This window comes from Phodopus roborovskii, unplaced genomic scaffold (assembly GCF_943737965.1).
Source record: "Phodopus roborovskii unplaced genomic scaffold, PHOROB, whole genome shotgun sequence".
NCBI lineage: Eukaryota > Metazoa > Chordata > Mammalia > Rodentia > Cricetidae > Phodopus > Phodopus roborovskii.
Genome location: NW_026126408.1, coordinates 14,219,362 through 14,232,049, shown reverse-complemented (window position 1 = coordinate 14,232,049; position 12,688 = coordinate 14,219,362). Strand labels below are relative to the sequence as shown.

Genomic DNA, 12,688 nt, shown 5'->3' with positions numbered 1-12,688 from the left:
ACCAACAAGAAGATGGTTTGGAGAAGGGCCCCACGTGTAACCTGCGCCTCTCCAGCATCTCGGCAGCCGCCCCACTCCCTGCATCTACCATTACCCCTCCATCATGAGATAAGAAGGAACTGACAATGCCTACAGAATGAAACCTGGGGTTGCTCTCTGGCCTCCACATGCACCCACACACAAACATGTACCCACACACTTTCACACATACATGTACACACTCATGAGGGAATACAAAGGGCCAAACACAGCACCTAGTGCATAATAACAATTCAATAAATGTTAGTAGTGTTGCTAAATGAATGAATTCAAGGGAAGCATGTCATCATGACAGTCTTGCCAAGGAAACATAATTGAAAGAACAGTCAGGTACATGAACTACATACCTCCAAGAATGCCATCTACCCTGGAAATAGAACAAGAAAGAAAGATGTTATGACCCCCTGTTTATAGGTAAGATGAGTGAGGCTCAACAAGGCCACAGCACTGCATCAGAAGAGCCCAAGCCAGTGCTTTCTGTAGATGCTGACTCATTGGATTTCTGACTGTTCACTTAGGAGCCAACAGACATACCGCCCGTTGACCATGTGGTCTCAGGCACATTAGTCAACCTCTATGAACCCTATTTCTCAGAAAGTGGAATTAAAAACACCTCTTTCACAGGGTTATCAAGAGTAATCAAGAGGCTGAAGAGCTGGTTCAGCTACTAAGAGTACTTGCTGATCTTACACAGAACCCGAATTCATTTCCCAGGACCCATAGCTGGAAGCTCACAACAGCCTGTATCTCCAGCTCCAAGGGATCTGACACCTCCTTTTTGGCCTCTGAAGGCACCTACATACATATACACAGAGACAAACAGACAGACAGACAGACACACACACACACACACACACACACACCTAAATAAATAACAATAAATCTTGAAAAAACAGAAGAATACTCAGAAAATGCAATAGGTCTTGAGTGCTCAGCCCTAAATGAGACACTCATCTCAATCTCCCCAAGGCTCAGGCGCAGCAAAGGAGAAGAAGGGAGACCGTAGGAGCTGGGGATGGGAGGGGCACTGGGGGATGGGAGGGGCACTGTGAAACACGACCTGTAGCTGTCACACTTACGAACTCCCTACAGCTATGGTCACCTGAACAAGACCAAGTAGGCAACACCAGGCAACATTCCAGCTAGACTCAGAGGGTCATCAAAGAGGATGTGAGGTCAGGTGGCAGTGTCGCACGCCTTTAATCCCAGCACTAGGGAGACAGAGGCAACAGGATCTCTGAGTTCAAGGCCAGCCTGGTCTACAAATCAAGTTCCAGGACAGCCAGGACTGTTACACAGAGAAGCCCTGCCTTGAGAAACCAGAAGAAAAGGAAAGGACATGAAGCAGGGAAGGGAAGGGAGACATGCTGGGGAATTTGGGGGAAGAAGGGGGCAGTTGGGGGGGTCAACTATCCCCTCTCCTTGTAGAGGGGCACCGGGTATTGGCTGCCTGCTCTGGTGAAGCCTGCAGAGTGTGGCCTTAAACGACAGGTAGAATTTCACATGGTTTCCAGCTGGAAGACTAAGGTCAAGGAGTTAGATGGCCCTGGGCCTGCTGAGGACCTGCTGAGCTACAGAGTGCTCTCCTTGGTGTGCTCCCGCTTAGCAGAGAAGGAGCAAGCTCTCTGGTCTCTTCTTGTGGGGTACTCATTCTCCCATGAAGACTCCACTATCTTGACCTGCTCTGAACTTAATGTCCCCCACAAAGGCCCTCCTCCAGCACTAATTTATGGGAAGGGATGTCAGGGATTCAGTGTGAACTCCAGAAGGGACACAGCATTCGGTCATCAATGCTATGGGCAAGGCTATGGGCAGCCGATGCCTATTCTGGGCATACACCCTGCCAGACGTGGAGTGGTCACCAGGCAGCAGGGCCTTGGTGGGGATGGGGGAACTTCCTTCTCTAGCTCCCACCAAGGTCTCTGCAATGATCTTCAGGGCCTCCTGCATGGTTTGGCTGTCCAAGTATCTCATTCAGTCTCTGGAGCTCAAATCACCTAGCTGTGGTCCATGGGCCTGAGCAGGTTCCCAGAAGTTTGGGAGACGATGAGAAGGGATAAAACACCTATCCAGCAAAGACAGAGCAACTTGCATCTACTAATCAGTCTGAAAGCCTGCCTGTCACAGGTCAGGACTCTCCTCAGGACCCTTGGGGAACTTCAGACTACAGCTCCGTTCTTTAACCAAAGGCCAGTCACGGGGAAGTAAAGAACTGAGCCAACGTGATGGCTCAGACAGTAAGAGTTCTTGCAGCACAAGGCAGACAACCTGAGTTCCATCCCCAGAATCAACAATGGAAGGGGAGAGATAGCTCTGGCAAGTTGTCCTCTGACCCCTGCACATGTATTATGTCACGTCGGCTCTCACACACATATATCATATACATGCACATGTAATAACAGTCATAAACAAAAATTTTAAAGGAGAATGCCAACTGTCCTGGCAGGGACCCGCTTGTCAAAGGCCAGGGTTTACCTGGACACTGGTAGCACTTTTGTAGAGCCACTGTTTTCTAAGCTAGGATGGAAGAGAAATCCCAGGGTGAGAAGGAAAATGAGTGGAACCCTGAACCAGCCCAGTGGAAATCACAGCTTCCAGGCCTGCAGCAGCAGAGAAGTGACAACACTTGCTGGTGACTGGGCCTCCAGGGATGGAAGAGCAGGTGGGGAGGGAAACATCAGCCCACGCTGCACACAGGGTGAGACTAAGAAAGCAGAGAGCAGAGGAAAGCAGGACCTACAGGCAAAGGAAAATGGGGAAGGAGAAAAGCTAGGTGCACATCCCCCTGGTGCCCATGGAAACACTGGAAATGTGGTGTGGTCACTCTCTACATTGGCATACACTAAGATGAGAAACAGTACCAAATGCTGACATGAGTAGAGAGTGATGGGAACCCATGCTGGCTGAGCAACTTGTACACAGTCCTTCACCTGAGCTCTGACTGGCTTTCTCTAACAAAGCTCAAGATGTATGCACACCATGGGAGCAACTCCAGTCCTGGAGCTCACAGACGCTGAGAGGTGGCTCACCACCGAATCTGGAAGCAAACCAAATGTGCACCACGCCACAGCAGTGAAAACAGTAATTGCCCGATTCAGTACCAAGGATGACCACAACAATGTGTTTAGTGGAGGAAGCCATTAGGAAGCCAGAAGACAGTGGGTTATGACACTATTTACAAAGCACTAGGAGGAAAGCAAGAGTGACCCAGGTCCTTGGGAATACATGCATGGGATGGGCTTTGTAATAAAACAAAGAGAATCTAGGAGAGTGATGAGCCCTGGGAAGGAGGCGTCTGTGATAAGGGCAAGGAAAGGTCCCGTGGGTCTGGGATCTGTAATGTCTGTCTTGAAGAGGGCAGTGGCCCCAACAGCATTCATTTTGTTACTGCTTATGGATCATAAACTGTATCTTTCTGTCTGCAATGATGGTGACCCTGGGGAATAATGGGAGGGCTGCTTCAGAGGCAGGTTTCTCTAGAGCCCTGTCCCTCTGTCCGTTATTCTCCACCTCCTTCTCCCTGCTTCAAATCTGCTGCTCCCCGACTGAACATCAGCCAGTTGTGTGAACAGTATAGGACTTGCCTAACTCAAGACATCCTGACTCTGCGCCTATGGCTTCTCCACCTGGAGCCGGGTACCTGCACGGTCTGTGGCAACCTCACTGGTGCTGGGCAGACAGAAGCCCTGTTAACCCTCATGCTTCTGAGAAGAACCCTGCCTTCTGAGGGTTGGGCAGGGTGGCACACACCTGTGTTCGCAGCACTCTGGGGGGAGAGACAGGGACACAACAAGTTCAAGGTCATCCGTTTCACAGAAATTTTGAGGCCAGCATGGACTACATGAGACCCTGCCTCAAAAAAAAGACAAAAGAAAAATAACAAATCACCCTTCCAGATCTCCTACCAATGTGGGCCTCCTTGAGACCAAGATGAGTCCAGCAAGAAATGAACTGATCTCCACTCTTACGACAGCGTCAAAATTACAAGTTCCATCCGGTCCATGGCCTAGCCAAGTCCCACCCCACCCCACCCCTGTCTCCATTCTCAAAAGCAGGGTCAGGAGAGACAACATACAAGGAAACTGAGGCTCAAAACAGCCAAGCCAAAGCTCCATATTTGCAGCACATGTGTCTGGTGTTAGAATTTAAACCCTGAGCGGAATCATCCCAACCCTCTCTGTAAGCTGGTGCCCTGGTCCAAGCTCAGTGTTGTCCCCACCCCTGCGGGCCATCATTCTCAACACCTCCAGGGAATCTAGCCCAGAGAAAAACCCAAAGTGCATACCCCATCCAAACAGCTCAGTGAACACCATCATCTCTCACCTCTCCATCCAGAGGCCAAACCCCTGTCAGTGGTGGAATCCAGGGTCCTTAATCTCCCTGGAGACCATGCTGCCCCTGAATCTAGGGAGGCAGGGTCAGGGCAGCACCCACCTGGCCTGCCTTGGCCCTGGCCCAGCTTAGGAACCCTAGGCCACAGATTCCTGTCCAAGCAGCCTCAAGGCCGTCACAGCGGCGGCTGGCACACTCCTGCTCTCTGCCAGGTTCCTCTTGAATAAACACTGCTGCATGGCAACCGCTCTCTGAAGGAGTCCAAGTCCCTGTGTGGGGGAGAAACGGAGCTGAGACTTTTCCCCTCGGTCTCCTTTCCCCTGTGACTCCCCCAGGTGCTGGCTGTGCCCCAGCGGCCAGCCTGTCTTCTAGGCACATGGGGAATGGGGGGAGGGGAGTAGCACAGAGCCTGCTGGAGCCTGCTGTGCTCCACTGGGCAATGGCTACATCAAGAGGTGTACAGCAGGGTGAGGCAGGAACCATAGGCAGGTCCCAGGTGCCACTGCTTGCTAGCCTGCCTCCACAAACCAAGAAGAGTAGGCAGCAAGCAGAGTCAGGTCTGACCCTGATTCTTCTGTTGCTGTCTTTGTGCTCCTCTTGTGCCGACTTAACCTTGCTTGGCCTCAGTTTCCCCATCTATAAAATGGGTATAAAATAGTACTTGTTCAGTAGAATTGATGTCAGGATTAAATGGCTGCCAGGAGGAAGCCTGGCGTTTGTCTAGATCTAGAACAAAGTTGGCCCTACGTTAATCTCTCCAGAAATATTTATGTAGCAGAAAGCCGTGGTCTCCTCCCAGCCACATTCCTCTGCCAGGCAATTGGGAAATATGAAGTCCGTAATCCTGTGTGTGCTTCCTCACTGAGCCCCCACACTGGTTAATCAGCCCCTCAGATTGCAGCTCACTGCTCCTGTCCCTTGCCTTGCCCACTTCTGACCCTCAACACCACCACCCCCTCCGAGGCATACAGGGGAGCAGCAGAGGTCTCATACAACTTTGCAGAGAGTCACTTGCCCAAAGACTAAGGGTGTTTGTTTGTTTGTTTGCTTGCTTGCTTGCTTGCTTTGGCGGCCCCTTCAAGTTCTCAGGGAGGAGTCAGCTTGGCAGACCCAAGAATACAGAGCAGGGGAGTCTGAAGCAGGCTGCCTCGCCTCCGGGAAGCCTAGCAGCTGAACAGCTTTCACCCAATGCAATGCTTTCCTCCCCTGGCCCGGGGAGGGGGGGGCACCCTGGGGCCTCTCTAAAGAGCAGCTTCCTGAAGCGAGCTCCAAGGGTGGCTTGCCAGAGAGAACGGGGAACTGGGTCTGCCTGCACAGAACGCTAATCCCGCCAGAGGGCGCCAGTGGGCCTCCTCTAAGGGAGAAGCTAACTGCAGCCCAATTCCCCTGCTTCGCCTGCAAATGCCCATAAACGAGGGGCTTCCTCTAGACCCGAACTGGATTTGGATTCTCCGTGGGAGGTAAATATGAAGAACCCCAATGTTACAGATGGGGAAACTGAGGCCTGGTAAATTATGCTGTTTGTGAATGAAAGAGCCATGAGCATGCAAAAAGGATGAGCATGGAACAGGAAGGACTCTGTGTCCTGTAGATGGGAAACCAGATATGCACCTCCCCAAACTCACCCTACACCCCAGCCTGCATGGGAGTCCCTAGATCTCTGACCCGACCCCATCCCTACCCCCACCAGGATCCTTCACAGCCCCAGGCAGGCCTTGAAGGAAAGCCACACAGCACCCTGACTCTACATCCCTTCTACTCTGTCCGCTCTGTTTGCTTTCTGAGAGCACGCTCTTCTGGGGACTGGAGCATCAAGTTTCCTTAGGGTGTCCAGCAGACATGGAGAGAGCACAGGCTGCCCCTGAGCAACCGAGAAAGACCCCGAAGGTTTACTAGAAGGTTTACTACCCACGCAGACCTGCATCACCTCCACAGTACCGTCCCACATCACCTCCGCAGTAGCTTCCCCCTCCCCCTTTTTAAAGACAGAATCTTTCTATGTAGCCCCAGCTGGCCAGCAACTCTATGTAGATCAAGCTGTCCTAGGATTCTCTGTGTAGCTCACGCTGTACTGGAACTCTCAGTGTAGCCCTGGCTGTCCTGGACTCACTATATAACCCTGGCTAGCCTTGAACCCGCAGAGAGACATTCATAGTCCTTCCTCCCAAATGCTAGGGTTAAAGGTGTGTGCCACCAAGCCAGGCTCACAGTAACTTCTGTATGAAAAATTAATGAAAGAGCTTAAAGCTCACTGCCACATTCAAGAACTTCATCTTCCTTGGAATCCTCCCAAGAAGGTCTCAGTGATCAATACCTTGTCACTTCCCAGGCTGACAACTCTAGTCAGTGGCAGACATTTCAGCTCTGACCCTAGTCCAATGGTTCTCAACCTTCCTAATGCTGCAACACTTTAATACAGTTCCTCATGTTGTAGTGGCCCAACCATAAAATTATTTTCATTGCTATTTCATAACTGTAATGCTGCTACTGTTATGAATCTTAATGTAAATATCTGATAAGCAGGGTATGTGATATGCAAGATCCAAAGGGGTCGCAACCCACAGGTTGAGAACCACTGGTAGAGCCTAATCCTTCAACAAGCATGTTGACCCTCTTAACCAGTCTGGGAATTGGGTCAGCATCCATGTCTAGTGACTGGAAGATATAGGTATCCTGAACATGTGCCCTACTGCATGGTAAGCAACCACCTAGGGTACAGTGTAAGACAATGGTGAATCACGGCCAGGCTCAGCCTAGGGACTATGCTCTGCCCAGCTGTCTGCGGGATACCACTGCATAGCCTCCTTCCTTCCACCTGAAGACCCTTCCTACTGGCTTCACACAAGAAACCTCCCCTCATCCACTGGCTCCCAGCACAGCCAGCCAGCCACATGTGCTATCCTGCAAATCAGGGGGCCCGTGTCACCCTCTTGTATCTCTTAAAGCTATCACTCACTATCCAGAAAGTTTCAAGGCAACCAGGGCCACATAGAGAGTTCCAGGCCAGCCAGGGCTGTATAGAGACACAAATCTGACTCCAGTGGGAGAAGGGACAGTGAAACCTGGAGAAGTCTTCTTCTCTAGACATAGTGCTGTCCCCAAGATCAGACTGTGTCTCCAACCTGAAAAACCTGGGCTCTGAGCACTATGGGTTGTGAAGTTCTGACCCTCTGGACTTTTCCACTACAAACCAGGATGGTCTCAGCCAGGGCTGGAGAGGACATGAAGCTCGTGGAACAGAGGCATAAAAATGTCTCATCATGGGCTGGAGAGATGGCTCAGAGGTTAAGAGCACTGGTTATTCTTCCAAAGGTCCTGAGTTCAATTCCCAGCAACCACATGGTGGCTCACAGCCATCTGTAATCCGGTCTGGTGCCCTCTTCTGGTGTTGAAGCAGACATGTAAGCAGAGCATTGTAAACACAATAAATAAATCTTTAAAAAAAAAAGTCTCATCATGCCTATCAGGGACAACTGAGGGCAGATGAAGAAGAACCAGTGCAGACAAGGAGACAGGTATGATTCTACTCCAATTCTGTCACTGAGTTTACTCTGTGGTTTCTGATGAAGCCTTACATAGGCTTCCAAACTGCCATTCATGACTAGGAGCCTCAGTCACTGGGTGACCTCCAATGGCTGGAGAAGATGGATGCCTTCCTCACGTCCACCTGCCACCTCTCAAGCAGAGAGAGACAGAGGCAAGTGGCACCACCTCCAAACTGACATCCCTGCTTTTGCCCCCTAACCACAGCCCCTACCCTCAGAGCCTGGCCTGTGAAGCTAACTGTTTGCCTCTATGGGGTGTGTGGAATGTATCTGTTCTCCTTTCTCCCTACCCTCCAAATGGGGTGTCAGAGAAGAGCAATATCCATCCTGCAGTCACAGGAAAGGGTTTGAAGGGAGGAGTCCCTCAGCTGACAGGGGGGCAGCGTGGGATAGGATGGGGTCTATGAAATAGGAGAGAATAGGATGGACAGATGGACAGGATGGTGTAGAGATGATAGACATGATAGAATAAATAGATGGGGTAGAATAGGAAGGCAGAAGACAGGAGGGTTGTGTTCATCAGAAAATCATGGGTTGGAAGAAGAAATGAAAAGGAGGGATAATATGGATCCATAATTAATACATAACTGAAAGTTGACCAAAAGTAAAGAATGAAGGTGGAAGTCGAGAGATAAAGCCGTTCTGAGCCACTGGATCAAGAATGGCTGGTGATGATAGCTGGGAATCCAACATGGGATGACTCAGACCCCCTGAACATGGGTCTCAGCTGGAAGGACTGAGCAGTCTAAGGGACCTCAGACAGTGGAGCCAGGATGAATTCCTGGTGCACAAAAGGACCTGAGGGCACATCCCCCATGGAGGGATAACTGCCTTAGCCTAGAGACAGGAGAGAAGCCCTAGTCCCTACTTCAAATGACTTGACAGATTTAGATGACCCCTCCTGGAGGGCATCACCCTACATGTGGAATGGGAGGGAAAGGGGGAGGGGAGGGGGCATGAGAGGGTGGGAGAGAGGGAAAGAGGGAGGGAAGGAGAGGGAACTGGGATCTATATGTAAAATAAAAATTTAAAAAATAAATTATAAAAAAAATGGCTAGTGAAAAACTAACCATTAGGCCAAGCTCCTGGAATACAATCAAAGTGAAGGAGAAGTGATAATATGAACAAAGGGGTCAAGACCCCTTTGGGGAAACCCACAGAACCAGCTGACCCAAGCTAGTGAGAGATCACTGACTCAGGTCTGACAAATGGGGAACCTGCATAAGACTGAACTAGACCCCCTTAATATAGGTGACAGTCATGTGGCTGGGACAATATATGAGGCCACTGGAAGTGGGTCCAAAATCTAACACTAATGCACAACTGACTTAGTGGGGCCCGTTCTAGACACAGGGGTGTGGGTGGAGCAGTGCCTTGGTCCTGCCTCAGCAAGATGATGGGACAGACTTAGTAGACTTCCTAGTGGAGCAGATGGGAGGTGGGGGGAAGTGGAGAGAGTGGGAGCAGAGGAGGGAGGGGAAACTGGGATTAGAATACAAGAATTAAATTAATAGATAAAAAGAATGATGAAGGCCTTCATTACTGTGGAGAGGGAGGTGGACTTGAGTCGAAGCTGACAGCTTTCTGAGTGGAGCGATCAACTCCATCAGTGACACTGACAGCCTCAGGTGCTGAAAGCAGTATGTGATCACTGACATGGATCCTGGCACATCTGCTTCCTGCACTGATTACCCAATCTGACCCACATGAATCTGCATTACATCTTTGGGGTGGACTTCCCTGAGTAAAATGGCTAGCAATCAAATCAGACTTGACCCACATGGACCGGAGCCTGGGGCCAGGTGCTAAGGAAATGCCACGCCTGCTTAAGATCCACTTCTCCTCAGCACCCTAGGGAAGGATGTCAGCAAATCGCAGCCATCTAAAGGGCATGCCATAATCAGGGCTCAGAAAATTAAAGACAATGAAAGAATCCTGAAAGCAACTGGAGAGAAAAAGCTGTTGTATATAAAGGCTCACACAATGAATGACAATGGGTTTTCCATCAGAAACTATGCAGGCCCAAAGAGGAGCTTCCAGAACACATCTCATAAGCAGTGGTGAACACAGAGTGAGGACACAGAAGACTGTTAGAGTCCCATTCAGCCATCAACAGTAGCAAGCCAAGATGGCCAAAGACTCCAGGCGCTTGGAGGGGAAGAGGGCCAACTCCTTAACACACAGCTCTAACTCAAAACTCAAAAGAAAGATCCAGTCCCCTCCCCACAATCTTTAGAGATGTTCAAGAAGCCAGATAACCTTCCAAAATATTCACTACAGATCTGGGCTCTTCCCACATCAACCCTTACCCATCTACCAACCCTACCAAGAGCCTTTATGCTCTTAGATTCTGGAATGCGGGGGGGGGGGGGGGGATAGAAGACTGTACCCCTGAACTCCAGGTAATTGTATGCTCTCTTCCAGCTTGTCTAGAAGCATGCTCCAGCCCAGAAGTTCCCCAGCTGAGTTTTTATAGAACAAATGTGAAAGCAAAAATGGAAGTTTGTATGGAGAAGGAAACACAGACAATGTGGACATAAAGGCCACTGTGTTTGTTTCCTACCTCTCAGAGCCTTTTGTTTCCTACCTCTCAGAGCCTTTAGCATGCTCTAGGAACTGGTGAGGGGGTGTCAGCTGATCACCAATAGGGTTGGAGCATGAAGCAGCCTCCAAGTCCACACAATTATGGAAACCAGTTTGTGCACGAAAGATTTCTGAAGACCAGAGTTTTAAAGAGCCCTTGTGAATCTCAGCTCTCATACATTTCAAAGTTTTCCAGGCAATGAACTAGAGCTTGATGTCCACAGACAAATAACAAGTTTATTATTCAGTTCAGATACAAATATTGTGCCCCTTAAGACCATAGGAAAAGTCAGATCCCCAGGAAAATGTCCACATTTGTCCAGGTGTCTCTCTCTCTCTCTTTCCGACAGATCCAGGACACCCTCACTACTCCCCTCAAAGCACCCCAGAAGAAAAAAAAGTTTTCACCACAAGCAAGTTTGCTAAAGGTGTCCCCACCCCACCAATCCAATTTTAAAACACAAGTCTATTGGAGTTGTCAGGTGACTGACAAACACTCCCAGGTTACCAGAGTTGCTGCCTTCAGGTTCCTTTCCAAGCTGCTGGTCCCCAGGGATTCAAGCCCTCAGGCTTCCTCGGAAGAGGTGGTGAGTGGGGACGATAAATGCACGCATCTTCTGGGGGACGACAAGCCACACTGACCAGAGGGACAGCAGCCCCATGGCTTTTAGGCTCTGGCTCTGACTGATGTGTAAGGGAAGAAAAGACTCTTGTTTCTCACTGTTCGCCAGGGTGACAGTAACCATGGATATAAATCAATTTTTGGGACCTGTCAGTTGCCACTGAATATAAACAGCATTCTCTCTCTCGGAGCCATGGGCAGGCAGAGATAGACACAGCAGCTCAGGCGAAAGGACAATCAGGCATAGACACAAAATAAACCTGATGTCTTTATAACTTATCCATCCTGAGGGATTGTGTTACAAGTAAACAGATGACGACAGCAGCCAAGTCTAGAATTTGTAATGAAAAAAAAATCCTATAAGGAGGTGGGGAAGCCCAGATGATGGAAGGGAAATAAATGTTGTTAAAATAGAAAGCTAGGCATAGCTGCATACATCTGTAGGACAAGTGCCTGAGAGGCTGAGGCAGGAGAATAGCTTGGGCACAGAGCAGCCTGGACAACAGAGAGAGACCCTGTCTCAAAAAAAGAAAGCAATAATCAATAATATAATCAAAGCCAGGCAGTGGTGGTACACGCCTTTGATCCCAGCACTCAGGAGGCAGAGGCAGGCAGATCTCTGTAAGTTTGAGGCCAGCCTGGTCTATAGAGAGAGTTCTAGAACAGCCAAGTCTACACAGAGAAACCCTGTCTTGGAAAATAATAATAACAACCTATACACAAAATCAAGTAAGTAAACCCTTTAAATATACAGCATTGCTCTTGCAGAGAGTCTCAGCTTGGCTCCCAGCATCCTCAGTGAGCAGCTCACTGCAACTCCAGCTCCAGGGTTCCTACATATCTGCCCTCACTGGGCACACATGCATATAGCCACACACAGATACACAATTTCAAAATAATAAAAACAAATCTTTTCACAATAGATTCAGTTAAATGTCCTTGGGACAGGAAGAAGATCAGTTGTGCAGCTGGTGCCTACCTGGCTCAATGGCCTTAGTCTAGCCTCAACCCTGTGTGGGGCTGGTTCCTGGACATACTGCAAACTGTTCTAGCTCCTCCCCCAGCCTCCATCTGAGGTGCTCTATCCAGTCTTGGTTTTGTAGATGGAAAAAATAGCATTCATAGAAGATAAGAGGCTTGCCAAAGGCCACGGAGGGGTTCGTGGTCTGGGCCGTGTGAGCATACCCCAGAGCTTTCAAAACACTCAGTTCCTTCACAGGAGAAGGCATGCTGGATCAGCCCAGGGCCTTCTGTGCTAGGGACAGCAGAGGACAGTCCCAGGCAAGAGCCAGCTTTAATTTGCACTGTTCCTTTCTTTTTTATCAAAGTGATATATTTCTGTTGCTTAAAAATAAATAAAGCTCAGCCAGGCATTGGTGGTGCACGGCTTTAATCCCAGCACTTGGGAGGCAGAGGCAGGTGGATCTCTGTGAGTTCAAGGCCAGCCTGGTCTACAGAGCCAGCTCCAGGACAGACTCCAAATCAACACAGAGAAACCCTGTCTTGAAAAACCAATAAATAAATAAATAAATAAAGCTCGAATTAAGCTCCAAAGATTTTGAAATCT

General features: G+C 49.5%; 1 protein-coding gene across 1 annotated transcript in view; it reads right to left on the bottom strand.

Annotated features, from left to right (window-relative positions):
* Positions 1–4,763, bottom strand: part of Togaram2 (TOG array regulator of axonemal microtubules 2) — a 52,952-nt gene extending 48,189 nt beyond the window's left edge. The window contains 1 exon segment of the mRNA XM_051181833.1: positions 4,363–4,763. The gene's annotated coding sequence lies outside the window, so the exon portion shown is untranslated.
* Between the last annotated feature and the right edge of the window lie 7,925 nt (positions 4,764–12,688).